The following is a 6,000-nucleotide window of genomic DNA, read 5'->3' as shown; positions in this document are numbered from 1 at the left end:
GCAGGAACCCTTGAACACACATCCAGCTGGTTACACCCGGTCGTGGTCGCGCCCTCTGCACCTGCGCGCTGTCAGTCACACCATAGATGGCCACTCCTTGGTACTAAATATCAGCTGCTATTCATTTGAAGGGGTTTTCAGCTTTCGAAAAACCTTGTCCCCTTTACTGCAGTGTCTTCAAAAACACAAAAACAACTGATCTTCGCTCACCCTCCCCTGGTCCAGCATCCAATGTCTCCATTGCTGCTCTCAGCATCTGGTATTCTCATGTAATGTCATTTTTTGCAGTGTTTTTTTACTTTTTGTTGCGTTCTGGGGTCTTTGTCAGTAACTGCACATGCAGCATTAGTCTTGGTAGCTTTATTTTCATGCTGCCTATAAATAAATGCCCCACATTCACATTCTTTAAATTGTGACCATCAAATTCGCCTTCTGGCTACTATAACGCTCACTGTCATTATGTGCAAATTGAAAGTAATAATAAAGCTGTTCTAAAAAGAAAAACAATAGTTGGTTGGCGTGAGAGGTTGGATGGCAGAAAGCGGCGGCCATATTGGTTTGTGGGCGGGGCTGTGGCGGTCAGTGCAGAGGCGGGAGGAGTGGCGCTGTGGTGGGCGTGTCCTGTAGTAGCGCTGTGGGATCGGAGCAGGAGGACACGGGCAGGAGTCGGGTTTCGGGGAAGCCGCAGCTGGTAAGTGCTGGAAACACGGGAAACTCGGGGGAAGTGTGACGGGGCGCGGGCTCACAGCTGCCGGGGGTGACTAGGAGGGACGCACCGGGGAGAAAGTGCCCGGCCGGCGGTGCGGAGGGCAGGAGCTGGGGGCAGGGACAGGGCTGCTCCTGTGGGGGCAAAGTGTATAGGCAATGTAAGGTGTGAGGCGGCAGCTGCTGGGGATGATGAGCCGCACACCGGGGCATGGGGAGAGCAGGGGGCAGATGTCACCAGGGGGCGCTGCTGCAGGGGAGAGGGGAACAGCTGATGGGGCACTGGGGGAGGAGGAGCTGCAGGGAGCATGGGGGCTCTCTTTAAAATTTACACCTGGGAGTTCAAGCAGTTTGGGTGCGTTTTAAAGGGACGGTTGCATAGGCGGGGGGAGGGGTGCATGTTAGGGGAAAGCATTTTATGGGAGATGTATTATGTTGGGGCGCATTTTATGGTGAGATACATTGAATTGGGGGTGCATTTTGTCAGATGCATTAAGTTGGGGTGCTCGTCAGTGGGTGCATTTTAGGGGGAGTGGTGTATTTTAAGTTGGGGGTGCATGTTACCAGGTGCACTGGTGGACACACATACAGAAGAGGCTGCTGTACAAGAACAATATACAGGCCCTTTGCAGTCCAATCTCTCATCATAATGCAGAACTTGTCCTGCTTTGGACGTGGTAATGGCCCCTTACCATTGCACCAGTGTCATGTCTGCCCCGGTTGGGGAGGGGGGGTTGATGCATTTTAGTTTGGGACAGTCACAGGTGCAGGTTACAGGTGTGCATAGCATACAGATGGAGCAGGTTATATGGGGGTGCTGCCATACAGGAAACATGGGAGAGGATGCTGGGTGCAGGTCATATTGGTGGTCCTGTAGTCTGGAGGATGGGATGGTGGTCACTGGTAAATGATTGCATACATACAACCAGTTAGCATGTGCTGACCCCCGCTCAGAATATTTACTGCCATATGTAGCGATAATCCCATACATCAGAGCGATAACAGCCTCCTCCGTCCGACCTCCTGCCCCACTCATCGCCTCATTTACAATAGGATCCACCAGTAGGTCAGCTAAGGAGGCCGGAGCTTAGCGTTGGCACTTTGCAGCAGACAGGGTGAAGACGAGTATGTGTGACTGGTACAGGGCAAGGGGCGATATAGCACAACTGCAAGTATGGGGATATTGTCATGCACAGGAATGAAGAAGACAGGGTCCGAGTCATGAAGCAAGCACCTACTGATGGAGGATGATGTAACGTTATCACTCCTAGTAGAGGGATTCATGTAATTTGGTCAGTGAAGGTGGACAATAATAAAGCAGTGGTATCTCTCAGGTGGCTATCACATGGACCGGTGTAGTCACTGCAGGACCGGTGAGCCAGGTGTCCTCTGCAGGTAAAATCAGGGGGCGCTCACTGTCCATGCTTGTACAGGTCAGGTGTCATGAAAGTGTTAATGGAGGGTCCTGGTTTTGAAATTTGGCATGTAAGGGCCAGATGATGGTTTACATGAGCATGGCATGTACGGGGCAGGTGTTGTTTAGGTGGCTGCGGCATGTACGGGGCAGGTGTTGTTTAGGTGGCTGCGGCATGTACGGGGCAGGTGTTGTTTAGGTGGCCGCGGCGCGTACTGGGCAGGTGTTGTTTAGGTGGCCGCGGCGCGTACTGGGCAGGTGTTGTTTAGGTGGCCGCGGCGCGTACTGGGCAGGTGTTGTTTAGGTGGCCGCTAATGCATCAGGCTTTTTTTTTTTCTTATTTGTGCTTCCTCGTGAAATCTAATGAATGTGTGGAAAATTGGGAAATGACTTTACAATGGCTGGAGCAGCTGCGGCGCCGGATGCCTCTCACTGTGACGCTTATCACCTAATATACGAGCTGCCGGCAGATATCACTGATGTTTACTACCGTATCCCCGATGTACCGGTGCGCCACTTGTCACCTGCTGGCAGAACTAGAAGTTTAGGATCGATGTGGAAAGCTTTTTATTTTGTACTCTAGGGATGTATCTATGGGGTGAATGTATACAGGAAAATAGTATTTTACATAGGACTGCAGGTGAAACTACTACATTATCTAGAGTCTCGATGCCTCTGTATGGTGCCTTATTATATGGGAACAACTCACAATATGGCCCTCTTTTTTTTTTTCCTTGTTGGAACCTGTGTATGAATTGGACAGAAAAGAAAAATACAACTTGGACGGATACAAAGCGGAGATAAACCTGTAGTGTAAATTGATCTGCGTTCCGGATTGGAAATCTTCAAATTTCTGCTATGGATTTTCACCCTGGTTTAGCATAGTAAACGGGGGAAATATGCTGCCAATTTGCAGAATTTCTACAATTGGATCTGAAGCAGTTTTTGGCGGTGCAAATTTCACTGTGCAGAGTTATTATATGTGGCGCTATTGATATAAAATATATATATCCCGCATACAATTGCGTGCACATACAGCTTCCTCCGCTCCCTGTCTTCCTAATGCCATGTCTGTGTGGGTGAGGATCTGCACAGTGACGTCCGTGGATCTGACTAATTGTAGGTTTTGTGTGTGGGGCTCCGTGCAGAAATAAATGACATTTTAATGCTTTTTTTCTGTGTGTGTTAGTTCACACAGAAGGCCAGCACACTCTGTAATGCAGAAAGTCTCCCACGTCACAGCTGTCCTGACTCTCATCATGACAGATAATCAGATGGTTAATTAGCGAGCACTTAATGATTGATTTTGGGTTTTATAAAGTTATCTGGTGAGTGGCGCTGATCCTGACAAGCTCCGTCTGCAGGTTAAATTGTTTCCTTCCTTATCCTTTGCAGACAGCTGCTCGTCCTGGTATTGGCTTTTCTCGAGGGGATTGTGGGAGTTGTAGTCTTGCCTACCCACTATCATCTATCCCTAGCAGATGTCCTTGTCACTAATCCACTTCATTTCCTATTGTTCTCCTCACTGTTCTTCTGCACCGTTTGGATTCAGTTGTGTATGTGGCGGTGCCCGATACCGGATTATATGGGTATTTATCAGCACACTGCTTTCTTTCCTGAATGTCAGTTTGTATTTTGTCCTGCACTGGTGCAGTACTTTCAGGTACCTGTATTTTACAGCTCTGTATGGCGGTATAATAGGTGATCTGTGTTGTATGGGGCACCCTATGGTGGCACACACCTCTATGTGCTTCAGGCCTGATAGTATAGGTGACAGATGAGGATTTTGGTTTAAAGAATTCTCCAGACTTTTTCTTTTTTTTTTCATTGGGGAAAATGGGGAGTGGGTGTCATAAAACACAAAGAAATAAGCTGGACTTGCCCCTTAAATCCAGTGATGATGCCCTGTCTTTTAGTGAACTGACCACTGCAACCAATGATTTGTGTCTTGTCAAGTGTAATCGATCAGTCTAGATGTTGCGGTAGATTAAAGGAAGTAGTAGGACAGGGCTTTTTCTCTCTACAGGAAGTGGTAGGGCAGGGCATTGTCGCGCCACAGGAAGTGGTAGGGCGGGGCATTGTCGCGCCACAGGAAGTGGTAGGGCGGGGCATTGTCGCGCCACAGGAAGTGGTAGGGCGGGGCATTGTCGCGCCACAGGAAGTGGTAGGGCGGGGCATTGTCTCTGTACAGCATACATGTCAAACTCTGGCCCGTGGGCCAAATCTGGCTCGCAGGATGGTTATATTTGGTCCTCAACATCAGAACTGCCACCCCTATGTGGGGCCCTTTATTCTGTACGGAGCACTATGTGGGGCCCGTTATACGGTATACTGGTTAGTCTGCAACTTTTGTCCAAGTTTTTCATTTTGGCTCTCTGTGTATTTGAGTTTGACTTCCCTGCTCTACAGGAAGTAGGACGGGGCTTTGTCTCTCTACAGGAAATGGTAGGACAAGGCGTTTTTCTCTTTACAGGAAGTGGTAGGGTGGAGGTTTGTATCTACAGGAAGTGGTAGGGTGTGTCTGTCTATACAGGAAGTGGTAGGGCGTGTCTGTCTCTACAGGAAGTTGTAAGACGGGGCTTTGTCTTGGTACAGGAAGTGGCAGGACTAGGCTTTGCTTTGCTATAGGAAGTGGCAGGGCAGGGCCTTGTCTCACTAGAGGGAGTGGCAGGGCTTGCTACCTTAAGTGTCGGGGCTTTGCCTCTACCGGGAGTGGCAGGGCGGGGCTTTGCCTCTACCGGGAGTAGCGGGGCTTTTAGTTCAGGGCAGGTAACTTATTGGACAAATTGTATGAACAATTGCCTGCTCAGATTTGAGGTAAAGGAATTTCTAGTACCTACAGTGCTGGCAGTATACTGATTTAGAGGAACAGCCTATTCAAAAAGAGTACAAGGTTACATAGTATGAGCAGTTCCCAGACAAATTAGATGAGTATGTGCCCCACAAGCAGTTTTACCTTGTTGAGGAAGATGAAGGAACCTGCGCAGTGTTTTTCTACAGACTTGGTGTGAATGGCGGGGGGTACACTTTGATGCAACATTTCTCCTCCTGATCCTGTTTCACATTCTCTGTTGTCAGCTGCTTGCCTTTGCCTTGTCAGTCTCTCTTCTGCCCTCCTGTATCTGCCCCCTCTCTGTCACTCTTCAGTCTCTTCTGACCCCTCTGCCTGTCGTGTTTCTGTTTCGCTGTCGCTTTGCACCTACAAGTACTTGACATCTTAGACACTCGTCTTTGTCACACATTGCCGCAGCGTGGGCATAAACATGATGGCTTCAGGCTGCCACGTACCCCACAGGATCTAGGCCCCACTGGATGAGCATTTAACCCATTTTTCCTGCTTAAACACCTGCAGCCAGATACAGGAATGAGCACAAAGGTGCAATTGTAGCGGTGTCCAGGCCGGAGTGCCTCTATAGAGAGGGGGCAGAATGTATTACACAGAGCTGTATGCGAACATCAGAATTTTAAGTTTTCTTATTCTTTTTTTTTTTCTTTCATTTTTGCTCTCACTGCATAAGTATTGCATTGAGAATGGAAATATCCCTTTTAATTCCAACCCCCCCACTTTTGCAAACTACTCACCACCCACTTTTCAAATGCCTGCTCGCCCAACTACACAGTATGTGCTTCAATTATTATTTTTTTTTACTGATGGAAAAGTTTTCCGTTATTTTGAAGCATTATAAAAGTGAAAATTCAGATCTGTATTAAAGGAGAACTACTGCAAAAAAATAACCAGCAAAACCTACTGCAAAGGGTCTTTAAGGCTGTGTTCACATGGAGCTTCTCGATGTGCATTTGGGGTGGGATGGGGGGGCATACAAAGGCAAAATTGTGTAAATTTAAATTTTTTTCTGCAGCAAAAACCAGAATATTGGCAT

General features: G+C 48.2%; 1 protein-coding gene across 2 annotated transcripts in view; it reads left to right on the top strand.

Annotated features, from left to right (window-relative positions):
* The first annotated feature begins 572 nt into the window (after positions 1-572).
* The window catches only part of SIPA1L3 (signal induced proliferation associated 1 like 3), a 102,568-nt gene continuing 97,140 nt past the window's right edge, over positions 573-6,000 (top strand). For both annotated transcript variants that reach the window (XM_073641466.1, XM_073641462.1), the window contains exon 1: positions 573-691. The gene's annotated coding sequence lies outside the window, so the exon portion shown is untranslated. The remainder of the gene's footprint in view (positions 692-6,000) is intronic.

Source organism: Phyllobates terribilis, unplaced genomic scaffold, assembly GCF_046119375.1.
Source record: "Phyllobates terribilis strain yellow unplaced genomic scaffold, ASM4611937v1 Scaffold_7__3_contigs__length_470593459, whole genome shotgun sequence".
Lineage (NCBI taxonomy): Eukaryota > Metazoa > Chordata > Amphibia > Anura > Dendrobatidae > Phyllobates > Phyllobates terribilis.
This window is presented reverse-complemented; position numbering and strand designations above follow the sequence as displayed.